This window comes from Pholcus phalangioides, unplaced genomic scaffold (genome assembly GCF_987345545.1).
Source record: "Pholcus phalangioides strain wild (caught in Gottingen) unplaced genomic scaffold, Ppha-v1.0 ptg000008l_1, whole genome shotgun sequence".
Taxonomy (NCBI): Eukaryota; Metazoa; Arthropoda; class Arachnida; order Araneae; family Pholcidae; genus Pholcus; species Pholcus phalangioides.
The window spans coordinates 4,342,382-4,355,336 of NW_028301601.1; the positions used below are offsets into that span (position 1 = coordinate 4,342,382).

General features: G+C 37.1%; 1 long non-coding RNA gene across 1 annotated transcript in view; it reads right to left on the bottom strand.

Moving 5' to 3' along the window:
• Positions 1 to 6,529, bottom strand: part of LOC149083520 (uncharacterized) — a 67,766-nt gene extending 61,237 nt beyond the window's left edge. Inside the window, exon 1 of the long non-coding RNA XR_016192901.1 lies at positions 6,391 to 6,529. This is a non-coding gene — a long non-coding RNA (uncharacterized LOC149083520). The remainder of the gene's footprint in view (positions 1 to 6,390) is intronic.
• Positions 6,530 to 12,955: the final 6,426 nt, after the last annotated feature.

Below are 12,955 nucleotides of genomic sequence, written 5' to 3' on the forward strand. Positions count from 1 at the left end.
AGAAAAGCGTTCGTTAAAACGAGATTTTCGCTATAACGGTATTCGACTATACCTCATAAATATATTTTTTACATTCATATCCCAGCTTTGTCGTTATAATTATAGACCTTAAAATCAATGAAATATCTTTGGCAATGATTTACTATTTTATTTGTAATGCGAAGTTTCAATGGGAGTGGAATTCTGCTTATCTATTATCATTGGAGTTTGATTTTTACTTTATCACAAAAAGTAGAGCCCATCTCACAGAACCAATGTCATATTCGGAATCGGCTCCCCAAAATCACCCTAAAATATCCGATTTATCTTTAGCAATTATTTACTATATTTGTTTATAACGTACAGTTTCAATGTGGTTTGTATGCTGCCTATACATTTATATTGAAATTCTATTTTCACTTCATCTCATTAACTAGACGTGATGAAATTTTTTAATCATTTTCTCAGTAATTAGCATCGAAAAAGCTGCAAAAAACGCTAGTTATTTTTAAGAAAGTTTTTCCACCACAGACCTGCGTTTGACATTACGCTTTGCTAATCCTCATACAAGATACTGATATACTGAAGAACAATCGAAACATTATACCTATTTTAATCACATTAGAGATTTCTTGAGCTTTTCGAGCTTTTGATGCACGTGTGAAATGGTAACATTCACTGAACGTTACTGTCTGGAACACGTCTATTGAACATTCCATCAACATTACTTCTTTTCCGGATACCAACACATGATGGGAGAATCTAAAATATTCATCGTTAATCCTCAAGGTTATTTAAACGGACAATCAAGGTACCTCGCGCGTTCAGAATGACTTACATTGCTTGCAACCATCCAGCTTTACCTCCAAAACAATCGGAAACAACTTTCCAATAGTCATGAATTTATTCCCTCGCCACTTCCTTAGAATACTCAACATTGATGTACCAAACAATGGTGGAACATTAATTATTGGCATCATGCCATGGCACTCACGCAACGTTGAAACTTAATGCCCATTCTGCATAATCCCATTTAGCATTTCTTAAAATTTTGCACTCTACTCGGTCTGCAACATGATTTAAACCGAGGTAGTTCTTAACCTATAGATTGCGCTTCTCTGAGATTGGTCGTGCAACTTTAATCCGGTTATAAATCCATTTGTAGGGCCACTGATTTCAGGAGGTGTGTTTTTGATTTGGGCTTCCTGGGTCGAGCTCCCAGACATTTTTTGGGGGCTATTTTGAACCATGATTTTATACAATTTATCGGAGAATTTGGCATCCAATAAAAAGGATAACATTATTATTACTTCAAAAGAAATGGTGAAAATATCTATACAAACATATGAACGCACTAAAAAATAATAATAATGAAAAGATAAAAAGGTTATATAATGATAATAATAATGAAAATTCAGAATTGATGAGAATAAAAAATTAATGAAAGAAACGTATAATTCTCGAATTCGGGGGAAATAATGGTAGAATTAGTGTAAAAATAATTCACAATTAATGGCAGAAATAATTGAAAATTAATAACGTAGTAAGTAATTCCAGAATCAATGAAAATTCAGAATTTATAATGGATAATTTCAGAATTGGTGAAAGCCTTTAATGATTTGGGATCCCTGCTTGATTTGGGGCTCTGACACCACCAAGACCGACCATGACCCCGCTCTATCTCCAGAGGAAATATAAGCGATGTGCCATTAGACGTGGGCCGTGTTGAAAGAGCTTAACACTGTCTGAACCGGCAAAGCCCCGGTACCCAGCCAGCAGCGGCGGGTCCCACTTATGACATTGCCCTAAATTGCTTTGACAAAATATTATAAATTGCCATTACAGACATTTCAGGGCCTTTGATAGAAGTCCCCCCATGGACCCGAAATTTTCGCCCGCTAACGGGGAGTGTCGGTTCCACTGCTCTTTTTGTATTAAGAAATATTTAATAAGCATTTTTAAATTCAAATTCACGTTAAAATTTTCCTTTTTAGGCTCATTTCTAAATTCAACGTTTCATCAATTATCAAAAGTTGATCGTTTTGTCGATTTTGGGTAACGGCTAAAAAGTTATGCCCGATCAAAATTTTTACATGTCCCAGAGTCGTCGAATAATAGATTTTTCCAATCCTGTTTCCTACACATTCAATACATAATAAATAAGCGTTAGAAATCCATTGCACAACGGGAATCACAATCCATTTCAACACATCGGGGAGTACGCGGGGAAATATTCGAAAATAATTGGGGAGCCAGAGGCATCTTAATAATTTCGGTGCCCCCTCAGCACCGATTTTATATATTCTGTGGGAGAATCGAAAATTCAAAATAAATGAAAAAAACAATTTCAGAATTGATGAAAATTCAGAATAAGAGAAAGAAATAATTTCAAAATAAGAGGAAGAAATAATTTCAGAATAAATGAAAGAAATAATTTAAAAAATTCAGAATTCCAAAAAAATAAAAATAAAAACAATTAAAGAATTGATGAAAATTCAGAACTCATGAAAGAAATTATTGTTGCTGTTAGTGCGAGGGCCTCCAAAACGTGGGGGGCCAGTGCGACCGCACCTGTCACTTGCCCCTCCAGAAGGGAAGCTCTGCGGCTCATAAAGGCAGAAGAAACAACGTATTAACCGATATTTCACTGTATCCGATTATTTTATAACTGGACGCAAAACTCGTCAAAATAATCAAGTATTTTGTCAATTACGTGTTGAGAAATTGATTTTTCGGATAAAAGAAACAATATAAGGAGAAAAAAATATCACCGAAATATATTCATGTGGAAAATTAGATATTAATATGCAAATTCAAAGACAAATGACGCTTAAAAACGAAACTAAGTAATTTCGGCACGCATGGTTATTGAAATCAAAATTTTCGAGAAATAGAACAAAATTTGTCCAGCATAACAATTTACTTTGAGCTGTTGATGCACGTGCAGAATTTTGTAACGTACACTGAACATTGTGATCTGTAACGTCAATTGAACATTTCATCAACATTACTTCTCTTTCCATTATGATGGGAAATTTTCACAAATATCCACCTCATTTCATTAATCTTTGAGCTAATGTTACTCATACGGCCTTGTATTAACGGACAACTGCATGACTTACATATGTAGTATTCATGCACTTACATGGCTTACTTACATATTATGTTCGTTGATAGGCATTTAATATAAATTCAACATTCCCATAATAACTTGAAAGTGAAATCCGAGAGCATTGCAGTTTTGTAACATCAATTAAAGATTCCGTCAACATTATTATACTGGGGCATTTTCATAAATATTTACCTCATATCATCAATCTACATGCATAAACATTACAGATACGGTCTTATAATAACTGACAATTACATGAACTATATTTTAATCCATGATAATTCATTGAGAGACGAAATTCAAAAAGGGCATTATTATAACATTATGAGAGAAAAAAATACTATAATGTTCTTAGAATTCTCAATATTGGCGAGTACCAAACTAACTATCGTAGAATGTTGATTACTGGCATCATGCAAAGTTAATTATGGAACATTGAAACGCTATGGCTATTCTATACATAATTCCCGAAATTGACACTTGTTAAAAATTTTCATTCCACTTTGAGTCTTCGATACACGTGCAGAATTGTAACATGCACCGAACATCAATTGCAGTATCTAACATCAATTGAACATTTCATCAACATTATTATGATGGGACATTTTCTCATGCATATATTTACCTCACATCATTAATCTTCAAACATAAATGTTGCTGATACGGTCTTGTGTTAATGGACAATTAATTACACGACTCACATGCCTACTCCATATTATTTCATTGATAGACATATATGATCTAAATTTGAAAATAATATTCCTATGATGGCTTGAGAATAAAATCTTATCATGTCCTTAGAATTCTGTACATTGACGTAAGAAATGATCGTAAAATATCAATTAATGACATTATGCCCCATTGAAACTTTCTGACCCTTCTACAGAATCCCATTTCGAATTTATTAAAATTTTGACTTTAAGCTTTTGATGCAAGTGCAGAGTTGTAACATGCATTGGGCATCAATTGCAGGCTGTAACGTAAATTAAACATTCCATCAAAATTATTATACGATAGGACATTGTCACCAATATTTACCTCATACCATTATTCTTCATGTATAAATATTACTGATACTGTTTTACATTAACGTACAATTTTTACATGAATTACACATCTACTCTATATTATTTCATTGAAAGACAGAACTCGAAAAGAACATTCCTTCAATAGGCTTGAAAGTAAAATCCTATCATATCTTCAAAGTTCTCAAAATTAACGTATCAAATGATCATAGAACGTTAATTATTGGTATCATGCCCATCAATAGCGAAACATTCAAACTTTCTGATTATAATGCTTAGTTCTATTTTGAATTTCTTAAAATTTTGCACTCTGCTTTGAGCTTTTGATGTCCGTGCATAATTGTGACATACGTTGAATTTTGTAACATCAATTGAACATTCCAACAATATAATGATTGGAAATTTTCGCAAATATGCCACCAGTCTTCATGTATAAATGATACTTATATGGTCTTATATTAACAGGCAATTGCATGAATTACATCTCTACTACATCAATTACATCTCTATAAATTCATCGCGAGACGAAATTCAAATTACATTCGTAGGCGGGAGAGAAAAATTCTATCATGTCGTTGGATTTCTCAATATCGACGCGTACCAAACTATCGAAGATAGTTAATTGTTGGCATCACGCTACGTCAATTACTAAACATCGGTCCTCTCGCACTTATTATTCATTCACTTTATATATATTTTCATTCTATATATAATCCCCATTTGACACGTGGAATTTTTCACTCTACTTCGAGCTTTTTGATGCACGTGCAGAACTTTAATACACTTATCCATGCAGTCTGTAACATAAATTAAACATTCCATCAACATTCTTTTTTTCTATTATAATGAGACATTTTCACAATCATTTACTTCACATCATTAATGTTCAATCATAAATGTTACTGATATACACTGAGAATTACATGAATGACATTTCTACCCCCATACAACTTCATTGATAGACGGTATTCATAAAAAGGAAAATTCCCATAATAACTTCAGAGAGAAATCCCATTATGTCTTTACAATTATCAACATTGACGCACCAAACGATCGTAAAATATTAACCATTGGCATCATGTCACGTCAATTATGGAACATCAAAAACTTTCTCTGGCCAATCTATATATAATCCCAAGTAAAATTTCTTAAATTTTTGCACTACACTTTGAGCCTTTGATGCACTTGCAGAATCATAACGTGCGCTGACATACATTCCAGCCTGTGATATCAGTAATAAACATTCCATCAACATTACTTCTTTTTCTATTATGATGAGACATTTCCACAAATATTCCTCACACCATTAATCTTCAACTATAAATATTACTGATACGGCCTTGTATTAACGGAAAATTACATGACTTACATGTCAGAAAAATGTTTAGTTGAGTACCAAATATATTAGTAAGCCGAACTTGTAATAAGTTAATAACTACAGCCCCGGAGTATATGCACTAAATATGCTGAAATATGCAATTAAAATATGCAATTAAAATGTGCAATTAAAATATGCATAAAGGAAAAAATATGTTTTAAAAATTTGTCAATATGCCTTAAAGGGCACGTATAAGTATACAGAAAAATATACGTGAAATTGAAAAAAAAAATGCATTAAAAAGCTCAAGTTTCCCTAAAAATGAAAAATATGCACTAAAACTAAAAAATATGAGCAAAAAATGAAGAGCACGTGAATTGAAAAGTGTAAATATATGCATTTAAAACTAAAAATATGACCTAATATGAAGAATACTCAATTGTCATGGTCCCCACAAGGGTGGGACTGACAGGGCTCTCTAGCCCCGGTGCCCGAAACAATTATTATCATTTTTTTTTGCATTTTCACGCTATAAATTTACAGTAGAAGGAAGGGCCCGTGAAAATTCTGGCCATAGGGTCCTGCAAAAGATCCCAGCCTAGGGGCTCCACAGTGAAATATTTTCTTTGAAAAATTTAAGGCATTTGATGAAATTCTAAGAACATAAATAGTTGATAATATAAAGGTTTCCCCATCAACATCATTACATCTTTCTCTGTTATGATGGCACATTTCCACAAATATCTACCTCATATTATCATTAATCTTCAACTATAATTGTTACCGATACGGTCTTGTATTAGTGGACAATTACATGACTTACATGCCTATTCCCCCGTTATTTCATTGATAGACATCATCAACGGAATTCAACATCGAGAACTAAATCCCAAACACGTCCTCGGATTCCACAGGCGTACCCAAAACCAAAAAACGGTAGTAAAAACATTCCTCACCTCTGAATCTATCAAGAAGAACCAACGAGAGCAAAAGTAAGCATTCGTGTAGTAATCAAACAAACACGTACAACAGGTGGCAGGCAGGCAGGCACTTCATCAATCAGAATCCACACGCGTTTGGCAAAATACATGTCTCACAACATTACAACAGCAACAAAACAAAAAAAGACTTTTGAAGAGCAACGGGTAGTCGTTCGTCGTCGCCCCTAGACGGTAGCTAAAGCACGTCAACCATCGGAATGACAAGGCCTTTCTACCTCCCCATACCCTCAATACCATGGAACTTTTTTAACAACGCTGCACATACACTATCTATCAAAAAATAATATTAAAAAAAAACAAAACAAACAAACCTTTTGCCAAAGAGAAGAGACTCTTCAAGAGAAACGGACTCATTGTTAAATTGGGTACGCATAAAACGCTTCTCCCTAAGAATAAGAACTTTTTAGAGCCCCGACGGACAATGGGCGGACTGTTTTCCCTCCGACACGGCAACGTTGGAAACGACGACAACGACCGAATCTGTCGGTCGGGTCCCGAAACAACAACAGTTTGTGTCCAAAAAAATATAATAATAATACACAATTCTGTGTGTGTGTGTGTGTATTAACACGATGTGTGTGTGCGAATATACCTGCCGTAACGGTATCCATCTTAGATACAATCAAGATTTTTCACAGTGATAAGATTATCTCTTGTGCTGTGTTGTGTGTATATGGATACATTTATATTGGGTACAGCTAAGATTATAAAAGCCGGGCTTGTTTGTTCGGTGGTAAGGGCTTGAATTGATGATGGGATGTGGCCCGGGCTTTTCCTTTCTAATTTCGATTACATGGCTTCCTTTGTCGTTGCATGTATAAAAGCTTGTTTTAGAAAACTGAAACATTTTAATGAAAAGGTACCATTGTGTACTTTTTTTTTACGATGACTCTTGTGGTGGTGGTACTTGAGGAAGTGACGAGTTGTTTGGGCTTTTATGTGTGCGTATTGTGCGCATTATAATGGATTGTGTTGTTGCGGCTTAATAGGAAGTGACGAATGATTAGTGTGTCGAGTCGACGATGGATGGATGATGGAAGGTCTCTCTAACGAGATTGATTGTAAAAAAAAATAATTATACGGTGGTGAGTGACTTTATAGGCTTGTGGTAGAAGTATCTTTAGGTGCGTACAACATTAGTGAGCCGAACTTGTACAAAATCAGAAACCACAACAGGCGAATCGCCCAACAAGATGGCTGTCTGGCTGGAAAGGAGAAATAAAGTATTAGGACAAAATTTGTAACTAATAGTATTAGAACAAAGCTCATGAAATTATAGTTGGCGTAGTCTAAAAATACAGCTACCCGTAAATAATTAGGCCGGAAAAATTAACTAAACAACTAAATTATACTGAAACTGCCTAGAGAAATATGGTTGTCATTCTTTGAATATGGGTAGCTTCTCGATTACACTCACCCATCTTATCATATATCCCAGTGTTTCTCAACCTTTTTGAATCGAAGGACCAGTAAAATGTCTGAAACAATTTCGACGGACCACTTGTGTCCCGTATTACGGGGCATTTCTGTATTTTTAGTGGTTCTGAATTTCTTTTTATACATTTGTGTGTCCCGTTTTTTTCAATGATGTTTATTTAAAATTGTAATGTTCCCTAAAATCGTTATTAGACAGTGGTTTTTATACGTTGTGATAATTTTGGATATAAATACAAATCATCAAATACAAACACAAATTCATCTCACATTGTTAAGTTAAACTGTTTTTTTCTCAATTTTTTAAAAAATTTAGCCCCAATTGGAGATTTTGCTGACTTACGGAAACGTTTTTAAAGACAATTGGCGACGTCCCTTATTTTACAGTGATCGGGTCATTTGAATGTTTTTTTTTCCCCGTCAAATTTTTGCAGTAATTAGCAAATCTGTCATAAATTGCATTTTTGGACCGCGAATTAGTTATATCCCGTATTTAGGATCGTAATTTCCCGCATTTTCCTTAATAAGGTATAATAAACCTGAGTAGCATGAAAGCACAATTTTTATTTGTGAATCCATATGGATATTAATATAATATCAATCACTACAATTGACTAATTTTCCATCCAGTTAGATTATCAAGTCTGCCGCGGACCATAGGTTAAGAAACGCTGATATATCCTATGTATATGTATGAAACGTTGAAGGCGGCTGTTCTTCCCAACTTTTTTTCCGATTCTTGAACTCATATATCTCTGCGAATATTGCACTATGAAACATGATTTTTTTTTTTATTTTTGTCTTCAGGAAGGGGCCGTTCAAGTATTACGTGATCGTCGATGGGGGGGGGGGTGGAGTGGGTTTCCGATTTGCTGACTTTTGATGACAAGGGGGGGGAGGGGGGTTTGGATAATGCTTACGTCATCAACCGCCCTTTATGAAAATATGAGTTAGGATTCAGAGGGGGCAGAGCTGATGACAAGGGGGGAGGGGGGTCAGCGTTTTGCTGACGGGGGGGGAGGGGGTCAGAAATAGCTAAAAATTTGCTTACGTAATACTTGAACGGCCCCAAAGACAGAGCAAGAATTTTCTAATTTGTTTTTTTTAGGGCAGGGTATCCGTTTTAAAATTTGTAGTTCTTTATTTTGTGACACACTGAATAAATGGATGAACGCCAGAACTTTGCCACTGGACTTATCCCGTTGCCGAGATCTCTTCCAGCCCAGCTTCGTGGCAGATTCTGTAACAATTTTGTGACACACTGTATTTTCACTCTCAAAAACTGTCACAGGGTGATTCCTGAGAACATATTTTGAGTATCTTTTAAATTACACTACGACGAACGGTTGAAGAGATAAAAGCTGAATTTGGACTTGCAGGACACCCTGTATAGTCCGTAAGATGCGAATTTCGCTACTTTTGGGAAAAAATTTGATTGCATAATCGGCATTTACGAATTTCATTCAAGAATAATGAAATTAATGAATAATGAAAATTATTTTTACAAAATAGTTTGTTTTAAATAACCATTTCTATCCCAACTTTAAAAAAGAACAATAATAATACGCAATAATAAAAATCCTGATGTCTCTTCTAGTTTTCAGGTACATGTCACGGTCCCAGGTTCGAACCCGGGGGGGGGGGAGGATATAGATAAAATATTTTGCCTAACGAGCTTGAGGCGGTCACCGATAGACAGCGCCTTCCATTTCCAACCCATCTTATTAATGGCAGTCAATTGCATTATAGCGATATGGCTAGAGTTGGTGTTTAGTGAAGTAGTATTTTTTTTTACCTTTTTGCCCCCTTTGACCCATATTTTCTTCTAATGGGTCCTTGTTTTATCCCCCCACATACATACGTCTTATCGAACTGAATTAAGTAAAAACTAAATTTATAAATGAAGTTGATCCCCTGCCCTAGGCAGTGGTTTGAACAGAACACGAAACCCCAGAGCCATGTTTTGAAGTTTCGGTGCCCCCCCCCTCCCATATATACACTGCTGGCCACCGTAAATGCAACACCCTGAAGGAAGCATGCAAATAATATGAAATTTACAACAATGCATTAGCGGAGGTGAGATATGCAAATGATTAGAATTTCAGTGTAGACGCACATCACGCGCGCCTGTGGCGCCACTTCAAAGCGCTATTTAAGGCTTGGAGATTTCGACGGTTTGAAGTACGGCAATTGTGTTTTTCTTGTGGTTTTTTCAAAAAAACGATCATCTTTTGATCAAGTATCCGAGTTCGACAGAGGAAGGATAGTGGCCTACCGAGATTGTGGATTATCTTTCAGGGAAATCGGTAGTCGTGTTGGACGAAACCAAGCAACTGTAATGCGGATATGTGATCGTTAGATGCAGGAGGGAACGTCGGACCGACGTGTTCGATCGCATCCACCTCAGTGCACCACTTCACGTGATGACAGGCGTATTGTGCGTATGGCAGTGACGGATCTCTCAGCCACATCACGAACCATAGCACAGCACATTCAGTCTGTACCGCATCATCCAGTGTCTGTGCATACCATTCGACGCCGTTTACAGCAGAGTGGTCTGTCCGCAAGACGTCCATTGCTTCGTCTACCCTTGACGCAGAACCACAGACGTCTCCGCCGCCAATGGTGCGATGAAAGAAGGATTTGGACGGCACAATGGAATGAAATTGTCTTTACTGACGAGTCGCGCTTCTGTCTGCAACACCACGATGGTCGGATTCGAGTCTGGAGACACCGTGGAGAGAGGATGCTGAACAGCTGCGTTATGCACCGCCACACTGGTCCTGCACCGGGTATTATGGTATGGGGCGGTATTGGATATCACTCTCGCACTCCTCTAGTAGCCAGCGCTACATCTCCGAGGTGTTGGAGCCAGTTGTCCTTCCTTACCTTCAGGGCTTGCCCACAGCCATATTTCAACAGGATAATGCGTGACCACACGTGGCACGCATTGTCCAAAGGTTCTTCGTCAATCGCCAGATTGAATAGCTTCCCTGGCCAGCTCGCTCTCCGGATCTTTCGCCGATAGAAAACATGTGGTCCATGGTTGCTCAACGATTGACCCAGATTACATCCCCAGCTGCCACACCAGATCAACTTTGGCAACGCGTGGAAGCTGCTTGGTCTGCTGTACCCCAAGAACACATCCAAAGTCTCTTTGAATCAATGCCGAGGCGTGTGGCAGCGGTGATCTCCAACAATGGCGGCTACTCTGGCTACTGATTTTGGCAGGAACCACACTTCACAGAAGTCTATAAATTTAATCATTTGATGCTTGGTCAGCATGTTATTTACAAAATAAATATTGTTGCGATATCTCTTGTCTTTCTTGGTGTTGCAATTTGGGTGGCCAGCAGTGACGGGACATTTTAACGGAGAGATCGGCTCCCATTCACGCCTAGAAGTCGGAAACAGCGGAGAATCAACTTCCGCTGACCACCACTGTGGCGCTGGTGAAATACGAGTCCATCACTATGACCATTCGACCACCACAGCGGAGATATTAAGCATACGAATTGGTTAATAATCGTTTATAATCAGGTAGGGAACCTCAGAAAAATCAATTTGCCGGGGCCCACAATGTTATAAAGACGGTCTTGCTCGTACAGTGTCTGAACTTTTGTTTGGACATTCGACTTTTGACTTGTTGTAGAAAAAAATAAGTCATTTTCTGTGGCATTTTTTGCGGCACGCATACGATCCAGGACCGTCTTAAGAGCATCACGGGGCCCCGGGCCAAGTGATTTTTCTGAGGCCCTACCTGGCAAATTCTCGAAAAATTCAACTACTTCTCATTTTTTTGAGGCCCCCGGGCCCATGCGTTAAGACGGCACACGAGTTGAAAAACCCTGATCAACTTGAACACCTTGATATACAAGTTACATATCCCTGATTTTATTAACCGACTGAAATGAAAGTGGCTCTCATCAAACAAACAAACACACAGTATTATCAATCTTTAATAAATGCTGGAATATGCATTCTCATTTCAACGAGTTCAGTCCCAGGTTTACTCTCATCACGCTAATGAAATACCTACTTCCTTGAAAAAAATTCTATATCTCATACAACAGATGACCATTCATGATATCGATAAATTTTCATTGAAATAACCCAAAACCCGATCAACTTTCATTATTAAATATCATCATCACTTAATAGCTTTTTGTTTGTTTAATGATTTCGGGTACCGGAAATTTAATTAGTAGAGAGATTTCGGAAATTATTTTGGTCATTATTTGGTCATACTACAGACGCACACACTAGTGTTACTCGTCCAATTTTGCCATCGCTTGAAGTGTCGAGGAGTACCCTGTGCGCTAATCTTCTCCGACGTTGTCACTTTCAATCAGAGGGATATTTTATTTCAAAGATGGCTTAGGGCGGTATTCACCGACATGGTTTAAACTATAGTCACAATGTTTTGAAAAGAAATCGGGACGGATTGGTTACATTCAGGTTTTTAAAAAATACAAATACAACGCCACAACAGGCAAAATGCCCAACGAGGTAACTGAGGAAAAAGATGCCCATAACAAATATGGATATCATATATTTAAAAAATACAGCAACCCAATTAAAAATGTTAAATTAAAAATGTTAAATTAAAAATTACAAACAGTATATATACATGATGAAATATTATATACAATGCCCATAAAGAATACAACTCAATCCCCGTGTGCCAATAAGGGCACGCGTAGCTCTTCTCTGCACCCCTTCAACCAAGTCTATGTCCCTCTGTAGGTATGGTCTCCAAAACCTCACAGCATACTCCAGTCCAGGACGAACTAAGCCTCGAAAAAGCGGAAGAATGACTAACTCGAAGAGACCTTTTTGAAAACAAGACCGAGCATTCTATTCGATTTTTTAACCACCGCTGAACAATGTTCAGAAAACCTAAGCCGCTCGTCAATGAGAATTCCCAAATCGGTGACCCTAGTTGCATCCGAGATATAACACCATTCAACTCGTAAGAGAACAAATATCAACATATTGTGTTGATCTTTTACCCAAAAATTGTGACTATAGTTTAAACCATGTCGGTGAACACGGCCCTTAGTCGCTCGCTAATAAACAAGCAGCC